General features: G+C 34.8%; 1 non-coding gene across 1 annotated transcript; it reads left to right on the top strand.

Moving 5' to 3' along the window:
- The first annotated feature begins 12508 nt into the window (after positions 1-12508).
- On the top strand, positions 12509-12615 carry LOC121215156 (small nucleolar RNA R71). Its single transcript, XR_005910885.1, has one exon. It is a non-coding gene; the product is annotated as a small nucleolar RNA R71 (small nucleolar RNA).
- The last annotated feature ends 4554 nt before the right edge of the window (positions 12616-17169 follow it).

The following is a 17169-nucleotide window of genomic DNA, read 5'->3' as shown; positions in this document are numbered from 1 at the left end:
AGATATGTTCAGCATAACAACAACAAAAATTAAAGAGATAGGGAACAAGAATCAAATCTGGTGTTTTTCCATGGCATGACTAGTTGCTCCGTTCTTCCTTCTCTGTTGTCCTCGTCAACCAAGGCTGCTATGGACACTTAATTGTTGCTCCAAATAGCTGATGAATGCTCCTTTCCTAAGAGGAGAAATTGGCAAGAGAGCAAGGGAATTTTGGAATGGAAAGGAAGAGAGAAAGTAGAGAGAAGAGAGGAAAGATGTGAATGCTTGAGGTGCATTTTTAAAATGACCAGCCTAAGAGGGTTTTATAGCTGAGGAGGGCTACTAAAAATAGCTAAAATTATTAGCCAAAGAGCCCTCCCTTGGCCGACCACACATGTTGTAACACCCCAAACCCGGTCTAGACATTATGGTCGAATCTGACGTGTCACGTTGAAGTGTCTTTTGAAAATCGAACTTGTTGGTGAGAATTCGTTTCCAAATTTTAAAACCTCTTTGTTAGTGTTTAACAAAATAGCTACCCAAAACGATTGCTTTGTTGTTTGCTTTTGTTATAATAAGTTGATCTAAAAATCACGAAAGCTTTTGAAACTCTATTATTTAAATTTTGTGTCTTTAAAAACAATAATTATTGTGAAAGTTCGTCCTCTCCTAAACTAGTAGTTTAAATTAAGTTAGTAAAAAACTAAATTAAAAATTTAAACAAACTTAAAGGCCTTACTACATAGACAGAACCCAACATAAACTTTAAATTTAAATAAAAGCAAGTGTAGCACAGCTGCAGTTGTGTGGCCACCCCGAGTCCCTCGCAGCACTAAATCACCTAAGGCTGAGGATTACCTATACAGTTAAAAGGAAAAAGTGAGTTTACAAAAACTCAGTGTGTAATCCCCTATCACTCAAACAGTATACAACATGCAATATCAGTTTGGGTCTGATCCCTATTCAGTAATAGTACAATGTTGGCCTTAGCCCAATACAGTAACAGTGTGGGCCTTAGCCTAATACAATAACAGTATAGTGCAATAATGCAACCCATTCCAATCCAGCCAACGCACCACTCTGTATCGCCAACACACCATGTGGGAGTAAAATCGACCCACCCAGCCAAGACACCAATATCGTAGCAAAGCTGTCAGTAATAATATCGCAGCAGAGCTGCCAGTAACAGGATCGCAGCAGAGCTTCCAATAACAGTATCGCACCAAAGCTGCCAGTAACAATATTCTTCCTCCATAACAGTATCCCAACCCCATGCAGTATGTCATGTCATAAATCATACGTGTATGCAAAATATCATACTCAATCATAGTCATACATATCATAAAGCAAATCAGTTATACAAAACATAGGCCATAATAGTCATTTCATTTCCTAGGAGTATAACAGTCATTTTACCCTATAGAGGTATTTGGGTTATTTTACCCTATGGGGGTATTTCGATCATTTTACCCTATGAGGGTATTTCGGTCATTTTACCCTATAGAGGGATGTCGATCATTTGTTGACCTCCCGAAAGGCCTGCTGTCACCTCGAGTGACTTTGGTAACCTAAATGGTCATAACAGTGTAAATGGGCTCAAGGCCCAGTACTCGGCCCAACAAGGCCCATTACGGCCCAAGCCCATGAAAAAGCTCATAGAGGCCTTTACTATCCATCGCCTATTTTTTGTAGATTGGGCTTACCACACGAGCGATTGCACGCCTGTGTGGTCTCGAACGCTGAATTTCTGGCTTTTCATCTTTTTGTCGTTCTACAGTTACAATGGGGTGTTTACACACCTGTTTTTCGAGAAGAGCGCAAATCTCCACGTACCCCAAACTAGTTCAATCAAGACCCAAAGTTAGTCCTTTAATCATTAGGGTAAAACACCCTCTTATTGACACTAAATCCAAAACACCATCCTAACCTTGCTTGAAAGAGGCGACTTTACTCCTCCAAGACCGACAACCAAAAGTGGTCACACACTTATCGATTATCTTCACCACAGACAATGATCTCAAACTAAGTTAGGCCATATAAGTGGCCTCAAACTGCGAACGATATCCTAAAGGAACATAGTCAGTATACAGCCTAAACCCCAAAAATGAGGTAGCATATTACGTTGTTTGAACGTTAGGGATAAGAGTTGCGACTACTTCAAACCACTTACAATCCACCACTCCTCGAAGGAAACCCTAAAACCCTAACGAGTAACACCTTAAGAGAAACGAATCAACAGTCGGTAATCAAAGAATAAAAAGAAAAGTTTTCAGTTTTAAGAAGAAGAAAAGAAGAGAATAGGTTTAACTAAAAGTGAAGAGTATAAACACTTTACCGATAGTCAAAAACACTTGCAATACTGGAAACATCAAGAAGTAGCGGAGCAAAGTTTGACACAGAGAATGATACAATCAAAGTCTTAGCAAAATTCGACACCAAAAGCAAAAAGTGAAAAGATTACTGATCGAAACTGAAGCAAATAGAGAGAAAACAACCCCCCAAAATCCCAAAACCGATTATCCTAGTGCCTAATGACCAAATTCGGCACACACACTCCTCAACACCCCACTTTCACGATTTTCTCCTAAAATCTCTCCCCTTATCCCTCCTTGGAGTACTCCACCAATTTCTCTTCAACTCCCTCAACAACTCCATTCAAATTCAAATCAAACCCCCCATAGCTATATTTCAGTCCAACTCCACTACCTACACAACTCAAGCAACAAAATAAATACTCCATTACACAACATACTCCCACGATTTTCTCCTAAAATCTCTCCCCTTATCCTCCTTGGATTACTCCACCAATTTCTCCTCAACTCCCTCAACAACTCCATTCAAATTCAAATCAAACTCCCCATAGCTATATTTCAGTCCAACTCCACTACCTACATAGCTCAAGCAGTAAAATAAATACTCCATTACACAGCCCAAGACTTGAACCTCAGACCTCGCAGTTACACAACACACCACCTTTCCACTAGATCACAAGCTATTTTTGTGTCATAAAACAAGCACTATTATTTATAAGGCCTATATGCCAATGTCCAGCTTCATTTAAGAGCAAAACTAAAAATTCTACAGAAGCCAAGACTTGAACCCAGGCTCCTCAAACACTCCCATACACACCCAAATCACTTAGCCATTAAAGCAAACAAGCAATCAATGTCATATCATGCAAAAATTAAAGACTTATATTTTTGGGGTGTTACACATGTGGCAAGGTTGATAGTTTCAACTTTGTTAATTTAGGCTTGGGGTAAATCTATAAAGCCACCAATTGTGGAGGGGTTTGAATGCAACTTGAACAAGTCTTCAAGGGCCTCTTTGCAAGCTTAAATAATCAGCTAATAAGTTGATTTGAGTCAGCTCTTGGGACGGTTTTTGGGCTGTCCATTTCTTGGTTGGTTCAATTAAACTGGACCACTTTTTCATAATTAATTAATAATAATTTATTAACCCAAATTAAAATTGGATATAAATTAAAATTAATTATATTATGAATTAATACATATAATTTTGGACAGTCTTAGGCTAAAATTTAGTTCACCTCGATGCTTCAAATTGCTTCTCGATTTTGTGCTTCTAGCGTCTGCCGAGCCATTTTTTTCCCTTTGTCCAAAATTAATTATAAAATTAACTAAAATTCAACATGTTCCTATTTTAATTGCACTTTAATTATTTTGTAAAAATTAATTATTTTTCTACAAGAATTTTATTGAAACTGTATGATTTTAAGCAAAAAGGGTATGTAAAAATGTGTAAATTTCTGTGTTTCCAAGTACATTCAAGACCAGCACTCGAATCATGTAAACCCTAATGACGTGTCATTTGTATCCTACGAATTCCTAAGGTTCAAACAGGGTTCGGTAGTTGACATAACATCATTGGTTTTGCAATTAGTATATATATATGGCAGTCCACAATACATGTCTAATTGAATTAAAAGCACATAAATGCAATATAATTAAACGAACTTACCTCGATGAATAAATGTAGATATGGAGGCAATTAATCTGAATATTTATCTTTGCCCCGATTTAAAGTCGTACGAGGTTTGTCTTAAGCTAAATGAATAAATTAAGCTCAATTCAATACTTATTTTTATTCAATTTAACCCAAACTCATATTTTAGCAAAATTATATTTTTGCCCTTATAATTTTAATTTCATTTCAATTTAGTCTCTACCTCATAAAATGAAAATTCATGCAATTTTCCCAAAAACCACCATAGTCAAATTTCATACAGGTTCCTAGAAAGCTCTATATTTCATTTATTTCACAATTTCACCATGAATATTTTTTTATTTTTCAATTTAGTTCCTATTTAACAATTTCATCAAAAATCACTTCCCTAAAGTTGTTTATCTAACAACAACTAACCATTTTCTTCCGAAAAACATAAAAAACAATCTATATTCATTCATACCAAAACTTTAATCTTTTAACAGTTTTACAAATTAGTTTCTGGGCTAGCTAGATTAAGCCGCAACGATCCCTAAAAAATAGAAATTATTAAAAATGGGACAAAAATCACTTACAATGCAAGGTAAATTGCTTAGTCGAAACTTCCTCCTTAGTTTAGAAATGGTGGTCGGTTCACTAGGGTAATTTTGAAGAAGATGATGCCTTAATTTCATCTTTTTCTTTTATTAATTTAAGTTGCATTACTTAATTACAAAATTAACCTTAATGATTTATTAAAATTTCCATAAAACCATATCATGGATGTCCACTATCCATTTAATTGGTCTAATTTCCTTATAAGGGCCCTTACTTTAATATTGTATAGCTATTTAATACCTTTAGCTACTAGAACACTACTTTTGCACTTTATGCGATTAGTCCTTTTTATCAAATTAAGCATGCAAATGGTAAAATTTCTTAACGAAATTTGTATACAGTAATACTAACATGCTGTAAACATTAAAATAATAAAAAATAAATACTTTCATGTCAGATTTGTTGTCCCAAAACCACTATTTCGATTTCACTAAAAACGGGCTGTTACAACTCTCCCCCTAAAGGAATTTTCATCCCTGAAAATCTTACCAGAAAAGAGGTTCAGATATTATTTTCTCATAGCTTCCTCTGGTTCCCAGGTGCTTCCTCTATCCCGTGACATTTCCAAAGAACCTTTACTAAAGCTATGTTCGTATTTATCAATTCTTTAACCTCTCAAGCCAAAATCCTGATCGGTTTTTCCTGGATGACATATCAGGCTGAATCTTGACATCTGCCGGTGAGATAACATGTGAAGAGTTAGATCGGTACTGTGTAAAATAGATACGTGAAACACGTTAAGAATCTTTTCTAACTCTGATGGAAAAACTAAATGATACGCTACTGGTCTAATTCTTTCAATAATCTCATATGGCTCAATAAATCGCAGACTTAGCTCTGCTTTACGACCAAAATGATGAACTTTCTTCAAGGGTGATACTTTCAAGAATACTCTGTGCCAACTTGAAATTCAATGTCTTTACGTTTAAGATCCGCATATGATTTCTGTCGATCCGAAGTTGCTTCCAAACTATCTCGAATCATTTTTACTTTTTCTTCAGTCTCTTGAATCAAATCAACCCCATGAATCTTATTCCCACTAAGCTTAGTCCAATATAGTGGAGTTTGGCATTTATGACCATAAAAAGCTTTGTACGACACCATCTTTATGCTCGACTGATAACTATTATTGCACGTGAACTCAACCAACGATAAATATTTCTCCCAATTGCCTTCAAATTCTAGCACACAATAACGAAGCATATCCTTTAGTATCTAAATTACTCGCTCGGTTTGACCATCGGTCTGAGGATGAAATGCAGTGCTAAAATGTATGGTGTACCTAAAGCTTCCTGTAACTTTTTCCAGAATCGCAATGTAAACCGTGGATCTCTATCTGAAATTATAGAAACTGGCACCCCGTGTAATCTGACAATCTTAGCAACATATAACTCAACTAATCACTCAAGGGAATTATTTGTACGTACCAAAATAAAATGTACAAACTTCGTCAGATGATCAACAAAAACCCAAATTGCATCTTTCTTTCTCAGAGACAAGGGTAAACCCGATACGAAGTCCATCATAACTCGATTCCATTTCCATTCTAGTATCATCACTAGCTGTAATAACCTAGAAGGTACCGAATGTTCAGCTTTAACTTCCCGACAAACTAAACATCTTGATACGAAGTAAAAAATCTCTCGTTTCATTTTCGGTCACTAGTACATCTATTTCAAATCACTGTACATCGTATTACTTCCCGAATGAACAAACAAACTACCATTATGAGCTTCTTGTAAACTCTTTCGAATGAGCTTTATATTCTTCGGTACACAAATCCTGCCTCTACAAAATTAACAATCATCGGATCCAATATGAAATTCTGAACCAGAAATTAACTTACTTTGCGTCCGTTTAGCTAGCAACTCGTCATCACACTTCTAAACCTCACAAATATACTCTAAAAACATCAATTTAACTTTCAACTCATCTAAAATCGAAGTATCATTTGATAACGTCAGTCGCGTATTCATCACTCGCAAAGAAAATAAAAACTTTCTACTCAACTACATTCGCTTTACCCAAATGATAATCAATAATCAAATTGTAGTTTTACAATAACTCGAGTTACCTGCGCTATCTTAGATACAGATCTTTCTGTGACATTAGATACTTCAAACTCTTATGATGGATAAAGATATGACATTTTTCACCGTACAAATGGTGTCACCAAATTCTCAACGCAAATACTATAACTGTCAGTTCTAAATCATGTGTCAAATAATTCTTTTCGTGTAGCTTTAACTGTCTTGAAGCATAGGCTATTACTTTACTTTACCTTATTGCATCAAAACACAACCTAAACCATTTAAACATACATGACTAAAAATTACAAATTCTTTACCCGATTCAGGCTGAACTAGTACTGGTGCCTCAGTCAACAGTGCTTTCAACTAATTGAAACTTTACTAACATTTCTCGGACCATTCAAATTTCACATCTTTCTGTAATAGGCTCGTTATCGATGTAGCTATCATCGAGAATCCCTTGACGAATCTTCTGTAAAATCCATCTAATCTCAGAAAACTTCTGAGTTCCGACACATTCCTCATGGTTTCCATTCAATAATAGTTGAAATTTTGCACGGATCTACTTTGATACCATTGAACGATACAATATGTCTTAGAAAACTGACTTCCTGGAGCCAAAATTCATATTTTCTAAATTTGGCAAACAATTTCTTATTACACAAGGTTTGCAGTACAATTCTTAAATGCTCAGCATATTCTGACTCATCTCATGAATAAATCAGAATGTCATCAATGAATAGCACAACGAATCTGTCTAAATACAGTTTGAAGATTCTGTTCGTCAAATCCATAAAAATGACAGGTGTATTAGTTAAACCAAACGACATCACAAGAAATTCATAACGTCCATACCTAGTCCTAAATGCGGTTTTTGGCATATTTGAATCTTTAACCCGTAGTTGATAAGAGCCAGAACGAAGATCAATCTTTGAAAATATTGTTGCACCTTTCAGCTAGTCAAACATATCGCCAATTCACAACAATGGATATTTATTCTTGGTCGTAACTTTATTGAGCTGACGGTAGTCAATACACAATCTCATTGATCTGTCCTTTTTCTTAACGAACAGAACAAGTGCACCCCAAGGTGAGAAAATGGGTCGAGCAAAACCTCTATTTGTCAATTCTTAGAACTGTACTTTCGACTCTTTTAGTTAGTAGGAGTCATTTTTTAAGGTGTTATCGATATTGATGATGTTCTTTGTAATCATTCAATAGGAAACTCAATCACTCTGATAGGCGGTAATTCGGGTAACTCCTTTGGAAACACATCAGGATATTTACAAACCACAAGCACTGATTCAAGTTTCAACTCAGATACTTCAGAATCCAGTACATATGCAAGGTCAGCGTTGTAACCTTTTCTCACATATCTCTGCACTGACATATTTGAAATAACAATAGGCAACCCACTTAAACTGTTTGATTTAATCCGAAGTGTCTCACCATTCTGACATTTCAATACAATAATCTTCGCCTACAGTTCACGATAGTATCCTACAGAGCCAACCAATCCATGCCCAAAATCACATCAAACTCATCAAATTGCAATAGCATCAAATCAGCCAGAAAACTGTAACCCCTCGTCATCAACGGACGGTTCTTGCAAAACTTATCAACTAACACATACTAACCTAAGGGGTTCGACACTTTAACCACGAATTTAGTGGACTCAACAGGTAAATTCTTACTTGATATCTTACTTGATACTGAATTTGTGCATATATACGAATTTATTGATTCTGGATCAATCAAAGTAGTAACATCAGTATCAAAAATAGAGAAATTACCAGTAATGACATCTGGCACTGAAGCTTCCTCCCAAGCGCGGATAGCGTAAGGCCCAGCTGGTGCTCGTGCTTCAGATCTCACAATAGAATCTTTTGTTCCACCACGGCTGCTACTCACATTTCAAGGATTACGGGGTGGTCTACCTCTCGCAACAGTGTTTGAAGGAACCACACCTAAAACAAGCTCCGTTCTTTAATCTACATTCACAGAAATGTGGTCTTTTACATTACTTGCATTTGGGCCTGTTATTTATGACATTACCCACACTCACTATAGACGTAGCTTGAGGCTTTGGGCTCGAACACCTATACATGCCAGTATAACCAAAAATTAGAAACACCAAAATCTACCAATTTATCCGATGGATAGTGTGATATAACTCTGACTAGCTTCCATCCCGAACGAGCTTCTGATGCACTAGAAAACACGAAAAATAACACAAAGTAAGCATAAATGCTTAGTAAGTTCGTATAATGTAAAACTCAACTTACCATTTCATCACATAATAAATAAGTTAACATTGCATAATCCAACCAAAGCTTAGCCAAAGCCTAAGCTTCCACACCAAACATGTTAGTATACAAGATATAATTCATAGGCATATTAACATAAATAGCCATTTAGCCACAACATGTATCTCATAAGTTTATAATTCATCTCAACTATATAATTTTCATGTATCATCATATTAAGAATGTTCACATATGTACATGTCATAATTCATATCGTTCTCTTACCATTTCAAATTTGAATAGTGCCCATTAAACCATTTAGAATACCGTCGGATACCCGGGATAGCTCACACATAGTGTACTAACTCATATAACTGTAATCAGTCAATTCCTCTACATGTATGCTCACATGAGCTATGAATAAACACGATCACACGAGCTATGGTCAGAACGTAGCTACACGATGCTGCTCACACCAACTGTGGAGTATCCACAACACAGGCCGGACTTCAGCCATCGGTAGGACGATCAAGACTAGTACTCGAATCATGTAAACCCTAATGACATGTCATTTGTATCCTATGAATTCCTAAGGTTCAAACGGGGCTCGATAGTCAATGTAACATCGTTGGTTATGTAGTCGATCTATATATATTGCAGTCCTCAATAAATGTATAATTCAATTAAAATTTCATAAATACAATATAATTACGCAAACTTAACTCGACGATTAAACGTAGATTCGTAGACGATTAATCCAAATCTTTATCTTTGTCCCGATCTAAAATCGTACGAGGTTTGTCTTGATCTAAAGAGTAAATTCAGCTCAATTCAATACTTATTTTATTCAATTTAACCCAAACTCAGATTTAGTAAAGTTACATTTTTGCCCCTATAATTTTCATTTAATTTCAATTTAGTCCCTAGCTCATAAAATGAAAATTCATGCAATTTTCCCAAAACCCACCATAGCCGAATTTCATATAGGTCCCTAGCAAGCCTTATATTTCATTTATTTCTCAATTTCACCATGAATATTTTCTATTTTTCAATTTAATCCTTATTTAACAATTTCATCAAAAATTACTTAACTAAAGTTGTTTATCTTACAACAACTAATCATTTTCTTCCATAAAACATCAAAGACAACCTATATTCATTCATGGTAAACCTTTAATATTTTAAAAATTTTACAAATTAGTCCCCGGGCTAGCTAGATTAAGCCACAACGATCCCTAAAAATAGAAATTATTAAAAATGGAACAAAAATCACTTACAATGCAAGGTAAATTGCTTAGTCGATGATGCCTTAATTTCATTTTTTTCTTTTATTAATTTAACTTACATTACTTAATTACAAAATTAACCTTAATGATTTATTAAAATTTCCATAAAACTATGTCATGGATGTCCACTATGCATTTAATTGGTCTAATTTTCTTATAAGGGCCCTTACTTTAATATTGTATAGCTATTTAATACCTTTATCTACTAGAACACTACTTTTTCACTTTATGTGATTTAGTCCTTTTTATCAAATTAAGTATGCAAATGATAAAATTTCTTAACGAAATTTTTATACGGTAAAATTAACATGCTGTAAACATTAAAATAATAATAAAATAAATACTTTCAGGTCAGATTTGTGGTCCCAAAACCACTGTTTCGATTTCACTAAAAATGGGTTGTTACAATTCTGCTGAAACAATCATAGGCAAAGTAGAAGCGTTACCTAAATAAACATATTTTAAATGTGAGGGATGTACCTTCAGTTCTAATTTAAGTGGCTCTTCGATTGACACTTTCAGCTGAATGTAATCGCTACTTTCTAACTCCAAAGACTCAAAGTAGGATTGCGAATTAAAGCCCTTTTCATTAGCTCTAGCAAAGCTAAGTATTCCTCCCCCTCTTCATCACTTGGAGGGTCTGATGTCAAAATTTTCTCCAATGGGTTCTCAACATAGTTGAGTTCCTTTTCCATGATTAATTCCTTTAAATCAGACACTACAGAACATTCATCAAGTGTGTCAGGAAATTGGATAGACTTAAAAACATTAAATGTTACCTGATCGTCCTGAACACACATAGTAAGCTTGCCCTTCTGCACATCGATAAGGGTCCTTCCAGTTGCTAGGAAAAGCCTTCCTAGGATGATTGGCACCTCTTTATCTGCTTTAGAGTCTAGAATAACAAAGTCAGTAGGAAAAATAAATTTATCTACACGCTCCAATACATCCTCGATTTTTCTTTTTGGATGTGCTAAAGATCAATCTGCTAATTGAAGTGTAACCGTTGTAGGTCTAACTTCACATATCCCCAATTTTCTGAAATGCACTTGGGCATCAAGTTAATGCTTGCACCCAAATCACATAGTGCCTTACCACAATACGTTGCTCTAATGTTGCAAGGTAGGGTAAAACATCTAGGATCCTTCAACTTTGGGGGTAGTTTATCTTGAAGATATGCACTGCATTCTTCGTTAAGGCTACCGTCACAAATTCTCCTAGTCTTCATTTCTTGGACAGGGTATCCTTCATGAATTTGATATAATTTGGCATTTGTTCAAGTGCTTCTACCAACAGAATATTGTTATGAAGTTGCTTGAGTAAGCCTAGAAACTTTTGGAACTCGACTTTCTGTTTCTACTTTTGAAGCCTTTGAGGGTATGGTGGTGGAGGCTTCATTACTAGAACTAGTTGATTTATCTTCTGTACCAATTCTGCATCTAACAAAGTTGTTAGTTTGTCAGAATTGACTGGTTTAAAAGTTACTTTATCAGATTTTACAGATTTTAGATACGGTGAAACTGGAATTTCAACACTCAGTTGAACTACCGTTGAGTCTTGACCATAAGTTGGATCCTCTTTAAATTTGACAGTGTTGGGTTCTAATGTCTTTTCGCTCCTCAATGTCTATGCTTTACAATGCTCCTTCCCCAAATTTCTTGGATTCTCTATATCACTGGGCAAAGTACCTTGTGGACGATTTCTGAGTCAGTGGCAAGCTGACCCATTTGGTTTTCTAAGTTTTTCAATGTGGTTGATTGGCTTTGGATTAAGGCATCATTTTTTGCTATGTATGCCTTCAACAAGTTTTCTAAGCCATTGGAAGTTTCAGCTTAAGGTTGCTTTTGAACTTGTTGGGTAAAAGTAGGTGGTTGGATCAGTCTAGGTTGGGCATAAGCGTTTTGGGTCCAGCCCCTTGGTTACTCCAAGAGAAATTATGGTGGTTTCGCCAAGATGGGTTAAAAATTGGATTACAGTCCTTGCCTTCCTCAATTTTAGTTTTGATTACCCATGTAATACATGGATTCTAGGTTTTGATGGACATTCTTAAAATAAATGTCCTTCCCCATAATAAACACAGGCTATATTTTCAAATTGATTGGGTGGCTGAGCTACAAAACTATTAAACCCATTAGTGGTAAAATTTTTAAGCATTGAGAAAATCGAAGATACCTGAGATGCAAGTGAAGTAAGAGCGTCCACTTCATGTACTCTAGTAACTCATCTTTCTTACGCTACTCGATCGGTTGGCCATTGATTATTATTGCTGGCAATTCTTTCAATGATTTCATAAGCCTCGTTATAAGACTTAGAAAGGAAAGCACCATTAGTAGAAGCATCCACTACCATCCTTGTGTGAGCATTGAGACCATTATAGAACATCTCAAGTTGGAAGCAATGTGGGATTCTGTGATGAGGGCACTTTCGTAATAATTTTTTGTACCTTTCTCATGCCTCATACAAGGACTTATCATCCATTTTTTGGAAGGTAGTGATCTCGTTCCTCAACTTAGCATTCTTACTAGGTGAAAAATACTTCATGAGGAATCTTGCTGCTAACATTTGCCATGTGGAAATGGAAGTTGGTGGCAATAAGCTCAACCAGGCTCGAGCTTTGTCCCTTAGCGAATATGGGAATAGCTTTAATCGTAGCGCATCTTCGGGTACCCTGACTAACTTGAAAGAATCGCTTACCTCCATAAATAGTCTTAAGTGAAGATGAGGATCTTCTCTAAGCATTCCACTGAATTGGCCTATTGTCTAAAGCATCTCGAACATGATTGGCTTCAACTAGAATTGTTGTGCCTCGATTTTGGGTCTCTTAATACTCGGATTAAGATCATGAAATACCGGCACAACATACTGTCTTAGAGCTCTATCCCTATCATCAACAATAAGGATAGGATTTTGAACAGCGTTTGCTCCGTTTCCTTGATTTGAATTTTCGAAGTTCATCTCTTCGGTCCGTCTCAAACTTTCTTGTGTCCTTCGTTGTCAAAAATATCTTTCCATCTCAGGGTCTACAAGGAGTAAACTGATAATTTGATCAATACTCATAAACACCTGAAACACAGATAGAAAAATCAATTAAGTTAAAATTGAATAGAAAAATAAACCAAAATGCAAAATTCACAAATTCACAAATAATGAATTTTAAAAACAGTCCCCGACAACGACGCCAAAAACTTGGAATGACGAAAATATGCAAGTGTACACAATCGCAACAAGTAATAAAGTGACAAGTAAATATCGATTTATCGTACCCACAGGGACTGCGAAAAGAATTATTTATGAATGCAATTAAAAACACTTTGTGGAAGAAAAAATATTTTGATTTTGAAGAAGTGATTAACAACTAAGTAAAATAAAATAAAATAAAATAAAAAGTTCCAATGCATAATTTCAAAAGATGATTTTAATCAAGATGACATAATTGTGTTAGATTAATTACATTTCTTAACTTAGAATTTCTAAACTGATGTTCATGTTGTTACGAATAAATTCACGGTAACTCGGTAATTTGCTAACTACTGTACATACATACTTATTAAATTAACTAATCTGTTGAACATTTTCCAATGCCAATTCAAACAATTAATCAATCATCATAAGCACATAAAAGATTAAGTGAGGTAACAATGTATTCCTACCTTGAAACAGTTTAATCACAATTATCTTGCAAGTTATGTAAGGCTAAAGTATCGTCTAATACCATCGCTAAATTAACCCTCAGCTACCTTAGATGATTAAACATGCATTGATTAAGTATTGTGTCAATTAATTACAATTTCAACAAGATTAAATAATTAATTCATTAGTTACCTTACAATTATAATGCAAGAATAACTTAATCATGATCTTACTTAATCAAACAACTTACCAAGTCTTATAACAACACAAACATAATTTTATTCTTGCTCGAGCTCGAGTGATTGGTCCACTAGGGAGCTCGATTGGATCCCGTTTGGGGTCAGCTGAGTCCTTGGGCGATTTCGTATCATTCCCCCTCTTCAAGGCGATTTGTCCTCAAATCGTCGCCTACATCAAAAAGACACAAGTTAGATACGTTAAAACTCACATTGACACGATACTTACCTGGTAGGTCCAATCTATATGAGTCATCAACGATTGGCTCTAACACTTGGAACGAACCATCATCTCTAAGTAGTAACATTTCAGGATGATTCATTCTTAAATCAAGCCATTTGCTGGAAAAGAATTTTTGTTATTCACGGTTCCTTTAATTATATCCTCCTTCCATCGGGTTGACAATAAATATTTCCGAAACTTGAAAGTCAAGAACAATTTCAGTAAACAAATTAAATTGAATGATTTCTTTCAATGCATTGCTTACACGATCTTGGAACAATTCAAAGATTTTGCAATTTGTATAAACATAATGAATATCAAGCGTTCCTTCCCAAAGATGTAAACTCAAGTTAACTCTAGGATCAAAAACAAGATTTTGTCTTACCATTTGAATCTAACTCCAGAGTTTCATAGCTCGCAACATAGAAGAAACATGAAGTAATTGAAAGTTATAATCATGCAAGACATGTTTAAATCCTTTCAACCCCAATGTAGAACAATAATCTCCAAAATCAAAGATTTGATTTTGACTTTGTACATCATCAGAGTTGACATATTTGGTTTTTGAAAATAGTGATAAATAATGGAGCAATTGAAGATGGACAACATGTTTATACAAAATAAAACTACAATGCTCACCTTCTTTCAACAAAAGTTTAGGAAAATTTCCTTCAGGTTCGAACACATAGTTGGGATCACTTATGTTCGAATACAATAGGAATTTTTCGTGCAGCAACAATTCAATCATTCTAGAAGAATAAGATTTAGGCACATATATGTACAAAAAATCAAAAATTTCAAAATTTCCTTGAATGAACAACGATATCCGTAAAATTTTCTTACATTGATTTTGCTTGCTTATTTTCGAAAAGAATGTAAAGACATAGTGCAACAACAATGCAATCATGTTTGACAAATGGAATTTAGACATGGGTATGTGTAAGCAATCAAAACTTACTGAATTCCATCGAAATGGTAGTTATATCCACAAAATTTGCTTCCATGAAATTAAAGAATTCTTATAGCATTCTAAATCAAGCAGATTAAGCTTTTTACATGAAAACACTTTATCACAAACGACAATGAAATTTTATTGACATATTGTTGGAACAAAGACATCAATGTCCAATTTATCTTGTAATTCAATTTTATTTGAATCAACATGAAACAAACAATGAAAGAAACATTTTAAGACACCATTCGAAACAGATTCAGCAACTCTATTCCACGTATAACAACAAAACTAGTCATTATAAATAATTTTTTAAAATAAATAACATGGGAAAATTTGTCAACGAAATTCCAAGAGTTCCAATCTAATTGAACATTTTTACTTTCCAACTTACCCATTTCGATCAATAGGAACTGTCTCTGATCAGTAAGGTAATGAAGTTGGAACCTGTCCATAGGTGGAAATTTACAAACCTGAAATGAAGAGAAACCAACAGGCATCTTTGAATGTGGGTTAGCAAAAATAGTCCTCCCCTTAGTTGATTACTTTCTTCATTCGTTTCTTTGTCTGGCTCTTTCTCTTTTTTTACGCTCTCGTTTATTTTTAAAAACTCACTCTCACTCTTCTTTTTTCTTTCTTTTACTTTTTCCAACTCATTTTCTTTTTTCTCAATCGTTTTCAACTCTTCCATTTCTCTCTTTTTTTCTGACTCCTTTTCTTTTTTAATGTTCTTTTCTTACCTGCACTCTTTTTCTTTCTCTTTTCTATCAATTTCATTTTCTTTGTCGGATGGTTCATGGAGTTCTACTTCTTGTCTTTTTGTTCTTTTAATTTCCTTTTCTCTCATTCTTTCACTACAAGATGGGGTTGATAGAAAATAATTAGAATAAGAAAATTTTTGTTGGGTAGAAATGGAAGGATTTACAGATAAGACATGATCAACTCTTCATGATTGAACCTCCATAGATGAATATTTTGCTGCACTCGAAGAGATACTTGTGCCTTCTCGATTGTTACCTCGAAAGGCTCTAAGCTCGTGGTTTGCTTTCCTCTAAATTGAATCCCTCGATGAATAAGAATCACAATAGGGATCTCTTCTCAAGAAATAATAGGACGATGGACTCCTTGACGATCTTGCTTTTATATGATCTAACTTTTTTTTTTTGCATTTTCTCAGTTTCAGATCGCATAATCCTTCACATTTCTTCCCTCTTCATTTGCAATTTGAACTCAGAGAGTTCTTAGGACATGATTTTAGTAAAGGATTAGAAAACAAAAGTAGCATTAAATAGAATATGAACCTCACCACAAACCTCACTTAAATCTCTCGCAAAGAAAAAATAATAGATGACACACCACTCGTGTTTTCGATCGATTATTTGGCTTTTACCTCGTTCATGAACTCTCATCTCTATGCCTTTTACCACTCAAGTTCACCTTTCAAATTCTTAGATATTTCCTTTGACTTATTAGAAAGCTCGTAGGTCAGCTTCAAAAGGCTAAAAACAAAAAGAATGATGATAAATGATAGGTAGGCTTGAAAGAAGACGATTTTCAAAAAGTGTGGCTAAAAAAAACTTTTAAGAACAAACAAGAAAGATCAGGAAATAAAACACTCTGTAAACTGGCTTTTCTTTTATCGAAATACACAAAACCAGAACTGCCACTTTTGTATTTTCAGTTTTTGTATTTAGCACACTTTTTTTTATATTCGAAATAATTTTTTTTAATTCAAAACCTTTTTTAACTTCTCTTCAATCCGGGAGTATGAAAGATGATAAGAACGTACTTACTTTGAAAAGCTCTGATAACAAATGATAGGAACTCACTTACGAGGTGTAATTGAGTCGTTGAATGCCTGATCGATAAATTAAGTAGTTTTCGTTTTGGTTTAACAAAAGGGCTAAATTTTAAAGAAGATAGTTTTAAAAGCAGCAGATAAAGTAAAGATAGAAAGATGGAAGGGTGGTTTAAATGAATTTAAAACAAGAATGAACCCGTGATAGTGATTAGGGACCCGATTC

Source organism: Gossypium hirsutum, chromosome D02 (genome assembly GCF_007990345.1).
Source record: "Gossypium hirsutum isolate 1008001.06 chromosome D02, Gossypium_hirsutum_v2.1, whole genome shotgun sequence".
In the NCBI taxonomy this organism is placed as follows: Eukaryota; Viridiplantae; Streptophyta; class Magnoliopsida; order Malvales; family Malvaceae; genus Gossypium; species Gossypium hirsutum.
The sequence above is the reverse complement of the archived record's forward strand: the minus strand, read 5'-3'. Positions and strand labels throughout refer to the sequence as shown.